This window comes from Falco naumanni, chromosome 1, assembly GCF_017639655.2.
Source record: "Falco naumanni isolate bFalNau1 chromosome 1, bFalNau1.pat, whole genome shotgun sequence".
In the NCBI taxonomy this organism is placed as follows: domain Eukaryota; kingdom Metazoa; phylum Chordata; class Aves; order Falconiformes; family Falconidae; genus Falco; species Falco naumanni.
Window position 1 is genome coordinate 41221155 of NC_054054.1, and position 13736 is coordinate 41234890.

Below are 13736 nucleotides of genomic sequence, written 5' to 3' on the forward strand. Positions count from 1 at the left end.
GACCTGTGGTTTCCAGCTGGTAGAACAGAAGCAGGGGATCATGTCTGCAGGCTGTTTGTTCAGCATCCCAGTAACAGGACATTGGGCACCTGGAAAATTTGGCATGCAAAACTTGTATCTCATTATCTGTTTTCTTTGCTTCTGATTCCTAAAGCAATTGCAGCGGAAAAAAAAAAAAGTTTAAATCTTTTTTTTCTTTTTAGCAAGAAAGCAAATGACATGTGCGTGCGTGCAGAATTGTCCCAAGGCCAAATTATCACCTGCTCAGTTAAAACCCACTTGAATATTGGCTCAGATGCAGAAAGTGAAAACAGAATGTGGACCCAGATACTGAAGGAAAACATGAAGGAGGTTTGGAAATCCTGCGTGCCAGGAATAGGGTTGTGGGGGAAGAGCTGTCCAGTGTCTCGGCCACTACAAGAACTAATGTCCAGCAAATGAAGTTAGTGGGATATGGGCTCCAAGCAAACCCATGGAGGTGGACCCTCATGCAATGGGTAGCTGAGCTGTAAACTTATTGTGGATACAGGAAGGTTCAAGAGGTAAAGGGGCAAGTGGAAGAGAGATCCACTGGGATTTGCTAAGCAGACAAATCCCATCAGGCTCAAGATGTCCCTTGAGCTGAATATAAAGGAGGCAGGGAGAGTTTTGGGGGGAAGTATCGTATGTGTTTGACCCATCCTTGAGTGTCTGCTCACGGCCACTGTTTTTATCGATTTTTTTCCACCTTGTTAAGTCGAAACAGCAAGAAGCAAAATGAGCTTAGCCACCAAAGCCACTGCACCTTGTGGCATGCAATCGGAGCTGAGAACAGCATCCTTGGTCACATGCCGCAGGAAAGTGTTCTCTACAGGTCTCTTCGTAGGCAATCTCAGGTTTTGAGATGCCCTGAACACTACCAAAGGGTGGTGCCTTATGAGGATGATCAGCTTTACCTCCCATATCCTTTCCAAAGTCCCTTGCCACCTTTATCTGTACCTGCCAAAGCAGCTTCCCAAGTCAGACAGACCCTTTGCCAGAGCAGCATGGCTGGTTTTACACTTAATGTGCCCCAACAACACTGGGCAGCCAGCCCAGCATTTTGACTGAGATTTTGCTGGCTTGCTATTACCAGTTCCCTTCCTCCATTCCTCTCCCAGCAACACGGGGTAATTTTACCAGTTTTTGTTAAAGTCTTGTTTTTCCCTTTGGGGATTAGGGCAAGGGACCTGTTTCCACAAAAGTGATTTGGGTGCCAGATCCCTGCTAGTACCTGTCACCAGCTGTAGAGTGCTGCTACCTTTCTCCTTCCCCGCCTCAGAGCCAGGCAAACACATTCTGTCCTTTTCGGATTATATCCTAGAGTTCTGAATGTCACAGCAGGCTGCATGGTTTAACACAGGAAACATTTGTGCCTGCTATTTAAGAGAAATAAGTTGCTCATGTTTCCCTGGGAACCAGCCCGTCAGTCGAGCTTGCTTGACTCCCTTGTTATTAAAATAAAATGTTAAAGAGTAAATGGATATGTTGTAAGTTGTGGAAGGGTAAAACGCTATCTATGTACCCAAAATGCATACCCTTATGTAAAGAAGGAGCTAAATTTGAGTGCTTTTTGACGTTATTTAGCTGGATCATTATTCTTTTGTATTTCTTTTGCTAGCAGTGCTGTATCTTCAAGCACAGAACTCGGAGGCTGTCTGTAAAAAAAAACCAACCCTGTGGCTTGGCAGTTGTCGTTTTATGTCAATGTGCAGGTTATACATAATACTTGCTCCATGGGCCCCTTGACAGTAGTTTCCTCTGCTACTTGTGGGTGTACCAAGGCTGTATTCTCTATTTTACTTCCTAGCCTATTTCTTGAGACCTTTTCTCTTCACCCTAGGAGTGCCTTTGCTTCTCATTTTGTGCAGGTTATGAGGACTTATCTTCAAGAACTGCAACTTTTAAAGACTGCAGGTTATCTGTGGGGCAAGCTATTTTTAGGAAATGCAGTACCAGGATGGCTCATAGCACTTGGCAGCCTACACGTGCAGAACACAAAGGCAGCCTCTGTACTGGACGGCTTGTGAACTCGGCATCATCAGGAGATGAGAGACAGGCACGGACAGACAGTGGGGCACAGTGAAACAACAGGGCTGTTTTGGTCAGCGAGGACGGCTGCGGTCCGTGAGCAGGCATCTGTGGAGCGAAGGCAGGGGAGAGGAGGCAGCCGAGACCAGGATGGAAATGGTGGTGGGGGCAGGAGCATTCCCTGGCCTTTGCAGATATCACCCCTTGGCCTTTAAGGGGAAACTTACAAAACAGAGATACTGGCTGGAAGAGGGATAATATTGGCTGGAGGTACTGCTGTCACCCGGCCAGTGCTAGAGACTGAAAATGAGACTCGTAGGACTAGTTTGCATTTTTCCACTGTTCCCACCACAGGCTGCCATTGCTTGTGTTTCCCTGTTACCTGCTGTGAGATAAGGCAAGAGCTGCGCTGCTATCATCTGCAAAGCCTCCTCCCAGATTTCCACATTCAGCTCTGTTCCTTTGTACTGGCCAAATATTCATTTCCTGGACTCTTTGTGTTCAGAATACTTTAAGTGATTGTGGTTTCATGCAGCCTAAGCTGAATCAGAGACAAAGTGGAGTAAAGGTCCGTAACTGCTTTTGTAAGAAGGCACATTAAGTGAGCTAGGTCTGTCTCTGCCTGGGGATAACTTCTGAAGGGTGTGCTAGAGGTGTACCAGATAGCGACAGACTTGCAGAGAAGTCAGCTGTTCACCATCTTTCCCTATATAAGAACACAGGGGCATCAAATGAAGGAAGGTATCAAGCTCCAAGCAGATCAAAGGATGTGTCATTGATACAGTTCCTTGGTGGAACTCCTTGCTGCAGTGTTAGGGTCAACCGTATTTACATGGGGAGAGCAGACAAGCTCATGAAAACAAAATCCAGAGAAGGTTACTAAGCACAGAGAAACCATGTCTATCTCACAAAGTCCCTGAGGGGAAAATAACTGGGAGCTGAGAGGGGTGAGTCTTGTTCTTCCAGTTGTGGAGGCAGCATACTGGCCTAGACAGATCTTTGTTCTCCCCTGGGACTGTTGTTCTGTGGTTCTTTGCTAGCCCCTTTTTCTGCCTCTTTATTTTTTTTTTTGGCCTTTTTTCAAAGGCACCTGCTTTGTGCTGTGGGGTACTGCTGTCTTTCCTGTTGTCTCCTGAAGATTACTTTCTCCAGGATTTTTGAGAGATGTAGCAAGGCACAAGGGAAAAGAGTGTGTAATAAAGCATGAAGTGCTGAAGCCGGGATCTATGCCCTAGCATCCTTGCTCACCTGATGACAGTGGGGACTGAAGGTCCAGGAAGGATTTGTCTCCTGTGCATTTCCTCTCCGGCACGGACAGACAACAGCCTTGGTTGTACTGACTCAGGTTGTTGCCACCAGATATCCCAGAGCCTTGCAGGACTTACGCAGCCCACATAAGGCACAGCATTTGTCCAAGCTCGTTCCCAAATGAACCAGATGTTGTGTACAATGAGGCACTGGGAGATGTCCCAGCTGTAGGACAGCACAGCCCCTGGCCAGCACACAGATGTGTGTTTGTGCGGGGGTGTGTGTATGGGACACTGCCATCTTTTAACCTGCTTTCTGACTCTCCAGGGAAAGTATTTCCAATTTTCCTAATGCAAATGAAACCAAAGGGGTACTTCAGCTACAAGAACTTGCAGAAATGGGATCATGAAGGATTTTTAATTTTAGCAAAGTGAAGGCTGTGGTAAGAACAAGTATTTGGGACTTGGAGGCTGACAGATACAAACTAGAAAGAAACAGTGACACATTTCAAGTATTCAGGGTGCATGCTCTCTACAACAACGTATCAAGGATTGCAATGGATCTTCCACATGTAAATTTTTTTTGTCCATTTTTGAGACTGGATGCTTTTCCCAGCAGCTATATCCTTCCAGGATTCCATGCAGGAAAGTGTTAAAGCCTGTAGCTCTCAGGATATTAGAAGAAATGATTGTTTGAGCTGTGTCATTCTAGAAATCACCTTCCTAGAAGGGAATAAGGAAGGAGAAAAAATCCCACAAACCTGCGAGGGGAATTTCAGGAGTTCTCCTCCTCACCTGGGCTTGTTTTTTTTCTAACCATAAAGGCAAGCTGGATGGTGTGCTGTGTCTAGATTGTTTATCATCACGGGGAAACATTTATGACAGATCTCCCTGCCACTTAGACAGGTTGTCAAATGATGACTGAATAGCAAACGTCATTATTAGTCATTCATATGAATTACTGCAGCTAAGCTGGAATGACTGGAAGGTCACAAAGCTTTTCAGGGCAGCCTCTCTGAAGTGACTTTTGAAACCGCCTGTAGCCTGAATATACTTTCAAAGGGAGGCTGCTGGTCTTTCAGATTCCCTTTGTAGTCTTGGTAAAACCTTTTATTGACTTATTGTCAGGGGATTGTGAGAAAAAGGGGAAAAACATTCACAAGAAGTGATACCATTTGATCTTTGCCCTTCCCCGTTGTGCTGTGTGATCAGCAGTCTTGCTTCAGATAAAACTTCTAGCGGGATTTTGTATTTATGTTAGAATGTTTCTCTCTCCTGCACCGGACATGGTTTTGCTTTTTCTCCTGGGAATGTATGTTTTTGTTTGACTGTTCAAGTGTTCCTCAAGTGGGTGAATGAATCATGGAAATTCCATGTTGTGTACGGATGGAAAGATAATAAAGCATTATATCTGAGTCCTCATGGTAGGTTTGCTTTGTCTATTTTGCAGGTAAAATGGATTAGCCTCTCTAATAAACAAACAGTGTAGAGGATGGAAAAGTCAGCTGGGCTGTTCGGAGTTGTTGTCATGTAATTATTTAACACAGGTATTTCCAAACTGTGCTTAGTGTACTGCTTGAGGGAATACAGGTGGCTCTGCCATCATTCATCACCCAGCCCTGAGCAGGAGCCAAAATCAGCACCCATGCCCTTATGATAACAATTCCTGTGTTAGAAAATCAGAAAAGCCCTGTTCTAAGCTATATATTTTGTGTTTGCTTTGAGTTATATTTTAGCTTGACAAGGGTCCTGCTGGTTGTCAGTGTGTGAGTGGATCCCCCAAAGGTCTTCTGACATGCCAGGAGGCCTTTCAACTGCAGACACGGTCATAATACCAATTCCTTATCTTAGCAAGAGTGGGCAATCTGTAAAGCATAGCATGCCCTGTGGCTTGTATCAGATGGCTTTGCATTGAAAGATTGCTGACTTCAAGTGGATAATGGCACTTTTACCAACATTTTTAAATCTGAAGATGAAAAACACTGTGTGAGAACGGTAAGAGGCAAAGCCTTTTCATACTGAATGTTTGGCAATCAGTATTTTGGAGCATGGAAGGGTAATGAATGTTGCCTACCTTTTCCAGGCAGCTGGATCATTATTTTCCTAAAAAAACCCCTTAGTGCCAGGCTTGATCCTCATCTCGCCTGACAGTTCTAGGAAGGGGGCATTAGGCTGGTCAATAGGAATCTAGAGGACAATCGCTTAATGGCTGTAAATCATTATTTTGTTTATCAGGAAAAAAGAAAGGATCAATCCACCCAATAGATCCCCTTGAAAAGACTTCAAATACCCCCAAAGCCAGAAGTACAGCTTAATATAGCATCCCAGTACCCCACCACCTGCTTCATGTCCACCATGAGCCCTCCTGATTAGTCTGCTAGATCCCTTCTCCATTTGAATGTGTGTGTGTGTGTGTGTCAAAGGACGTGAGACCTGAGCTATTTCTGTCCATCCCTGGGAGATCTTGCTGTAGTGCCAAAAAACCCCAACCATCCTCCCAGAAAAGAGACCTTCCAGGCAGTAATACCCTTTTCTTTCTTCATGCCGATCATGCTTCTGGCTCGCAGCTCCTGCCAGTTAAGTGTTCTCAGGTGTCTTGCACAAGGAGGTCTTTCTCCCTAGGTTTTAGGTTATACTCTCTAGACTTCTAACATTCACTTTGTATTTCATTCATAAACCTGTTGTTCATGGGTACTTCCCAGGAAAGGTGTTTTATTTACTGTGAAGGCCAGCTGTTCACAGACCACAAGCTAAGAAAACAAATGTCAGAGGCCCAAAAAGTGCTTATTTTAGGATTTCATCAAATTTCTTTGGCAATTTGCCCAAGTATGGCACCAACATCAACCACATCTGTCAATTCCTTTTTCTTAATGCATTGAATACCCTATTAAACATGTGCTTGCAATGGATTTTAGCTTTTTTTCCCTACAGGTAGTTGCATTTCTATGTACCCTTAAAACATCTGGCAAGCATGCCTAAAGCTTTTGAGCTGCCTGGGCTCTGTTGCCAAATTTAAACCGGAGAAAGAGGGTAGAGCCCAGGGGACCCCAGATACTCAGAGCTTTCTAGATTTAGTTCAAATTCTTCAAACTGCAGCCAAGCGAGCTGAGAGCTAGTGCAGTCCTGGAGCACGGTTGTTTATTTGCTATGGAGGAAATAGAAGTGCCATTCAGTAGGAATTGGCTCACCAGCTTTCCCAGCTGCTGGATGACTAGCATCTCTCATGGGTCAGCTTCTCTGTGGGAACAGGGAGCCACCAGTCTCTTCATCACCATAGCTCCTCTTTGGCTATTAACAGACGTGGTCTTGATTAGAGGCAGCCCCGGGGGCAGGTATTGCTCTGTGAGACTTTGAGGACTATGGGCAGGAAATCCCAGCTTCCCCTCCATGCCCTCCAGATAGGTAGCTCCAAGTCGGACCATGAAACTGACCCTATTTCCTCATCATCTCAGATTCTGTCCGGTCCGGTGGGAAAGGCTGCTCTTTCCAGCCAACATAACCAACATCATTGCCAATTCCTCTCTTTCCAGATATAGCTGGTTAAAACAGGGATGTGGCTCATTTCCCTGAAGTCCTTTAATTTGCAAAGCTCTGCTTCCATCTGTAGGCTCGGTGGAGACCCTATGCTGAGGCTGCGGATCATGTGTGAGAGGGCAGAACTGTTGCCTCTTCTCCGTTACCATCCCACCATGCCCAGCTGTCTGGCTCCTGCAGTGTGCTGGATGGGGACAGCCATCCTTATGGCTTGCAGGCACAGAAACCACGTCTCAAACACAGCATGTGTCCATGCGATGCCTGTTGTCCTATACTGATCGTCAAACACCACCATGGCTTCAGCACCTGAGTACTTCGAGGTGCTTTGCAGCTACTGATCCCAGCAGTGACAGCAGCAGTAAAGGGCAGTCAGAAGAGCGCGAGGTCTGGAAGAAAGTGGCTTGCAAACAGTATCTATATGAAACGGAAAAGTTTGCACAGTTGTATTTAATATCTGGTTGCAGCTGTGAAAGCCAAACCCCACGTTATTCTTGCTGTTTTCTCCAGATGTTTCAGCTGGCTGAGCGACCTCACGCCAGTCATGCAGGTGCGCACCTCCGGCAGCAGCTGGGGGTGTTTTATAACACCTTAAACCGCTTGAAGGCAATTTGCAGACACGACTGATTTTCATCCAAGGCGCAGCTTTTCTCCAGACATCCAAAAGCAATTTTAGCCAGTGTTTAATGGAAAGGCTGGGGGATGCCTGAGTGTTTCAGCTCAGCTGGTGGATCCCCATCCCGTGCGTTACACATTGCTCCTTCCTGGTTGCAAACTTCTTTTTTTGGAAAGAGGCTATAATTTAGTAAAAAGTGCTGTTTACAGGGCTGCTGCTCAGAAAGAAAACTTTTAGCCTGCAGCTGCATGAAGAGCAGCAAATTCAGAAGCAGGAGACTCCCATCTCCTCAGCTTTAGAGCTCTGAACGCCATCTCCCAGCTCGTTACATACGAGTTTTTTGCTTATTATATGTAATATAATTAGGGGGACGCCTGCACGGCGGAGGCTCTGTGCCCAGCGGTATTTAAGAGTATATATCCCAGCTCAGCCGGGGTGGTGTGTCTGAGGGGCTCTAGCGCTGCCACCCTCCACGCCGCCCCCTGACAGGCCTGTCCCCAAGGCGAGGGGGATTTTCCAGCCCCGGGGCCTACGCAGTCCCGCTGGGGCCGGCCCGAGGGCTTCCCTCCGCCGCCTGCCGCAGGGGGAGGCGGCCGGGCGCTCGCAGGCCGCGGCTCGCCGGGGGAAGCGGGCGGGGGGGAGGAGGAGGCAGAGGACCCGGAGGAGGAGGCGGGGGATACTTGAGGCGGAGCCGGGGCGGGCCGAAGGGGAGGCGGCTGGAAAACAGGCCGGCGCTGGTTCTCGCCTCGCAGTGCCAGCAGCCGCCGCCGGAGCCGCGCCGGGAGCTGCTCAGCCGCGGGAGGGGAGCGAGGCGCTGAGGCGAGCCGGGCGGGCGGCGAGACCCCGTCCCCTCCGCCCACCGCAGAGAGAGGTACGGGGCGGGTGGGGAGGCGGTGGTCCCCTCCCCGCCTGCCGGGGTGGCCCCCCTGTTCCCCTTAGAGGGCACAGCGGGGCGACGGGCGCCCCGCAGCCCCCCGGCCGGCACCTGCCGCACCCCGGCCTGGCCGCCGGCCACCTGCTGCGGGCGTGGAGGGGCGGGCGGGCAGGCCGGAGCCCACCTCGGCGGTGCCTCCCCTCATGACACGGCCAACGGGGGTCCCCAGCCTGCGGGAGGGCAGGGGGCGTTTGCCTGAGGGGCCTGCCCCGGCACCCCGTCCCACACACCTCACCTCGCGTTCCCTCGCAAAGGCGCAAACACTCGTTCCGCAGCCCCAAGAAATGCCGGCTGGTGCCACGCCGAGGCCAGGTGGAGAGCGGGAAGCTGCGGGTGATGGTTTAATCCCTGCCTGGGGTTTTGGGGGGTGAGGGAAAGCACCACTGCCTGGCCCCAGTGCGCGGGGCTCAGCCCAGGGCAGGGTGCCCACTGCCGTGTGCCGTTGTGCTGGGCTTTTGGGGTGTTTTGGTTGGGTTTTTTTTGTTGAGCTTTTTTTTTTTTTTTATTCTCTTGTGTGTTTATGTCAGCGTATCGCCTGCGCACAGTGTGTGTCCGTGTGCGCCTCCGCTTCCCCTGCCTTGGTGTTCCAGGCAATGACATGAAGAATAAAGGTTAAGTAGGAAAGTCACCGTAATCTGATGTGTGAGGTGCGATGTAAATTACCAGCTGTGAAGACCTGCAGTTCATTTGCCTTTTGGTGTTTCTTGTTTATACAAAGCTGTTACAATACTGGGAGTTGGCATTTCATACCGATCTCGTGTTTTCAGTCAGATCCATTGACTTCTGCAGAATTGCTCCGTCTTGTAAATCACTGTGGTGGATGAGGGATTAGTCCCAGGCGCGCAGTAGTGAAATGCACAAAGCCAACTGCCAGTTACCGAACCTGATCTCAAAACAAAGCTTTTTAGCAGTTTACATTCTCGGCCCCAGAAATACAGCTGTTCCACTGGACCCTTGTTCTCTGATCACCTCTAAAAATCACTTTGCGTGGCATATAGGCACACCATCTCAAATCCAGTGCTGGGGCCAGCTGTAATTGCCCTGATATTTTAGAAGTAAACACAAGCTTTACATAAAAGTGAAACCATATGTATCAGCTAATGCGTGTCTACTCTGTGATCCTGCAGAAATAGTTGTGTCCAGAGCTCTGTCCTTAGCTCACCCTGTTGATCCACTTTTCCCTTAGCCTATACGACATAGTCCTGTTCCCAGAGTTACCAGACAGGTTTAGTGGAGGACAAGAAATAAGCCTAGGAGCATTTCTGCAAATTGAGCAAGAACGCTGTATGTTTGCAGTCTTACAAATGTTGTTTTATTGACTTAATGATAACACTTTGCTCTCCTAGGGCCTTTTCCCTTTCTAGGTTGTTAGCCCAGTACTTGCTAATCTTTTATGGCACTGCTGTGGAGCAGATAGACAGTGTTTTTCAGTGAGTAGCAAGGTCCGTAATTTCAGCTGGCTTTGTCTCTAAAAAAAGACAGTACTGTCTTTCCCTTGTACCCCTGTTGTAGAGTGGGTAGCCAGACTGGGAAAAAATTTGGGTGACTACTGAGCTGGCAAAAAACCGATCGTCTTGGGTCTGACTCAGTGCCTGGATCCAAATCATTGTATAGCTACTCAAATGTTTACCTGGCATCTCTGGGTTTAGAGGAGCATCTAGCTGGTGTTTTGACCAAACTATACGTGGAAATAGGTGCAGAGGTCTGGGTCTTTTAAGTCCTGAAAATGCTGGCTGATATTGGGCACTGTGGTTATTTGTCCGGCTCAATCCTTTGGCTTGTTGGAGCAACTGCTCTTGAGTTGTGCCATGCTTGGCTGAAATGGCAGTGTGTGGCTGGAGCACCACGAACAGATCACACGTGTCCTGTGAGCTCCTGTCCTTGTCTCTGCTGTTGCTGAAAACACGTATGGATTTCCCTCTCTGATTTTCACTTGGGAGGGCTTTCTCTCTGTTGTGTCTCTCTCACCAAAACGTGCCTGAGTGCTGCTACAGCTGTGGTATCTCTGAAACATGGTCTCTTCCTAGGGTGGCAAAATATCTCTTGACTTGGTGGGGGTGGAGAGGCTGAGGTAGAATTTGGAAAGCTCTGTCAAATTGCTGACGTTCTTCACAAATAGGAGACAGTGGATTATGGGCTCTGTACAGGATCCTCTGGTCTAAGAGGTGTGTTGATGCTCTTTTATGGTCTCCACCTTAGCCGGGTAGTACGATTTGGGTTTTTTGCAGTCATCCATCTGCAAAAAATGGTAGTAGACTCCTGCCCATCTCTGCCTCAGATGCTTGGAGGGGTATTGCTGCGTGTATTGTATTTCTGCTGCCTGCTACAAAAGTGTAGCTGCCTGTTCTCTCAACCCCAGTTATATTGCTTTGTGTTTTCAGAGACTGTTACCCCACAGAAAAGCAATCCCTTCTAATGAAACCTAAGATTCTCCAACTAATTTTCTGCTGCCCCAAATGAGGATCTAAGGAGAATGGCAATGCTGACTTCTGAAGTATGTGGGTTTACTTACTTTGTGTGATTGGGTTATATAAAAAAAAAAATAGAAATAATTTTCTCTTTGCCTTTGACAAATATCAAAATACAGCCTGTTGTATTTCACAAATATAACTGCTGTCTCATTCTCTCAGTAACCATAATTAACAGACCAGAAAATGGAAAAATGTAGAAATATCCTTTTCCAGTGGCCACAAACATTAGTCCTCTCCAGAAGTTAATGAAGTCAAGTCTATGGAAATCAAATAACTGGATTTTTTAGCTCTGTTGATGAGCTAAAACACTGTCTCAGAGCAGTAAATAATAGAGGTGAAAAGATTACCTCTTGGAAATGAAGTGGGTGAAGAATGGATTTGAATTCTTCCTCCTCAAGAGAGTGTCTAAACCTCTGGCTTAAGGACCTGTCCTGCTCTGCTTGGATGCAAAAATTAATCTGTAGCACAGTAGTAGTGTAGGAGAGGGATAGTGTCTCCTAAGATGGACCTCTTAGACTCCTAAGAAGTGGCTAGTTTAACAAATGGCATCACAGAACATCATGGTGTTTCCAGACTGTGATGTCATCTTTGTTGTGTTCCAGTTGAGGGAATATGAAAATTTTCAGTGACCTTGATGATGTGTCCCTTTTTAATCAGCTCTTGTTGATGTGTTGGCTTTGATGTGTCCAGGTATTCCATGCCCCATGTAGAGGGCACGTGGGTGTATACACAGTAATGTAACTTGAATTTATAGTAGTCACCATGGAAATTGGTTACAAATCTTTGGCACTTTTTTTTATTATTATTATTTTAGATCTCATGTTTCAGTGGTTTCTTTTTATTTTGAGAGAAGATTATAGAATCACAGAATGGTTTGGGTTGGAAGGGACCTTAACAATCATTTAGATCTCCCCCCCCTGCCAAGGGTAGGGACACCTTCTACTAAAACAGGTTGCTCCAAGCCCTGTCCAGCCTGGCCTTGAACACTGCAAGGGATGGGGCATCCACAGCTGCTCTGGGCAACCTGTGCCAGTACCTCATCGCCCTCACAGTAAATAATTTCTTCCTAATATCTAATGTAAAACTTACCTTTTTCAGTTTAAAGCCATCCTCCCTTGTCCTATCGCTACATACCCTTGTAAAAAGCAGGTGTATGCAGGGCATGCACTACATACCCTTGTAAAAAGTGGGTTTATTCCAGAAATACTGTGGGTGGGAATATGCACTACTTGGAATATAAAATTTCATGGTGACTCCAATTAGCATCGTGTACACTGTGGCACCTAAAGAACATGTTGATGTGGTGCAGCCGTTCCACATCATGTGTGGCTCTGCTTGGGAGGGTGGCTTTGTAAGGACCTGAGTTTGAGGTCCTGTGTGTCTGCGTACAGTTGAGAACGTGTTTTGGACCATATTTGGGAGCCTATGTGGTTCAGCTCCTCCCAGTACCTTCTGAAGATCCGCTGCAACCTGTAATAAAGCCTCTTGAGGTTAAGCTTCACACATGCAACTGTCTTTTCTGAAGTAGGATATCATCAGTTGGTGTTGCAGTGGTATTGCTCTTTGACTGTGCGGGGTGTGTGCTCTTTATGGACTTCTTGGCACTGTCCTTTACCTTCACAGAATGGTCGGGGTTGGAAGGTACTTCTGGCAGTCATCTAGTCCAACCCTCTGCTAAAGCAGGTTCTTCTTGAGCAGGTTGCACAGAATCGTATCCAGGTGGGTTTTGAATGTCTTCAGAGAAGGAGACTCCACAACCTCACTGGGCAGCCTCTTCCAGTGCTCTGTCACCCTCAAGGGAAAGAAGTTCTTCCTCTTATTGAGATGGAACTGCCCATGTTGCAGTTTGTGCCTGTTGCCCCTTGTCCTGTTGCTGGGTACCACTGAAAAGAGCCTGGCCCCATCCTCCTGACACTTGCCCTTGTAGACATTGATAAGATCCCCTCTCAGTCTTCTCTTCTCCAGGCTAAACAGGCCCAGCTCTCTCAGCCTTTTTTCTCCAGCAAATACCAGGGTGCTTGAAGTTCCCCATGAGAACCAGGGCCTGTGATCATGAGGCTGCCTCCAACTGTCTGACGTGACTGGAGTGCGTCCATCACATCACCAAAATATGCAGCATGTTCTTTATTCATTGTGTAGGTAGAAAAGGCATTGAGTATAAGAACCAGCACCCTTGGGGGACCCTGGGGTAGCGGTTGGATGGCAGGCTGGAACACCATTGTGCAGGTGGTGGGGATTCAACTGGCAGCCCTATGCTGTCCACCTGGCTGTGGATAACACAACATGAGGGGGTTTTATACAACCTGTTTGCAGGCTGAACCTGAAAGCAGCATGACACAGACCTTTGCTTTGGGTGAGGCGCTGTGTATGTTGGTGACCTTTTCCTCTGGAGATCATAGAATGGTTTGGATTGCAAGGGACTTTAAAGATCACCTAGTTCCAACTCCTCTGCCATGGGCAGGGACACCTTCCACTAGACCAGGTTGTTCAAAGCTCCATCCAACCTGGCCTTTACATTTTTAAATGATCTTTAAAAAGACGTTTCAGATCTGTAAATGCATGAGATTTTTACAAAGTGCTGTTGCTTTGTGAATTTTTATCATGTCCTTGGTTTTAAGTGCAGCTTTGGTCGGGTTTGTTGTTTTTTTTTGTGACCGCTGGAGTCTTTGTTTTGTGACATCTTGGGGCCAGGGGCATGAGATTGTAAGGATGGACGCAGCAGGCAGTGTTTTGGCACGCGGGAAGGCCTGAGTTGCTCTGAAGGTAGTGAGATAAGCTAATCAGCAGGAACGTAATGCAGGAGGGGTCAAAAAGCTCCTCCCTGCTTTTCACACTGGAGTTTGATCCCTGAGCTATTTCAGGGCAGTTCTTTGCTACCAGGCCATCCT

The 13736-nt window shown here is 47.4% G+C and overlaps 1 protein-coding gene across 1 annotated transcript in view; it reads left to right on the plus strand.

Annotated features, from left to right (window-relative positions):
• Window positions 1–8160: 8160 nt before the first annotated feature.
• Window positions 8161–13736, plus strand: part of SMOX (spermine oxidase) — a 56259-nt gene continuing 50683 nt past the window's right edge. Inside the window, exon 1 of the mRNA XM_040591203.1 lies at window positions 8161–8314. The gene's annotated coding sequence lies outside the window, so the exon portion shown is untranslated. The remainder of the gene's footprint in view (window positions 8315–13736) is intronic.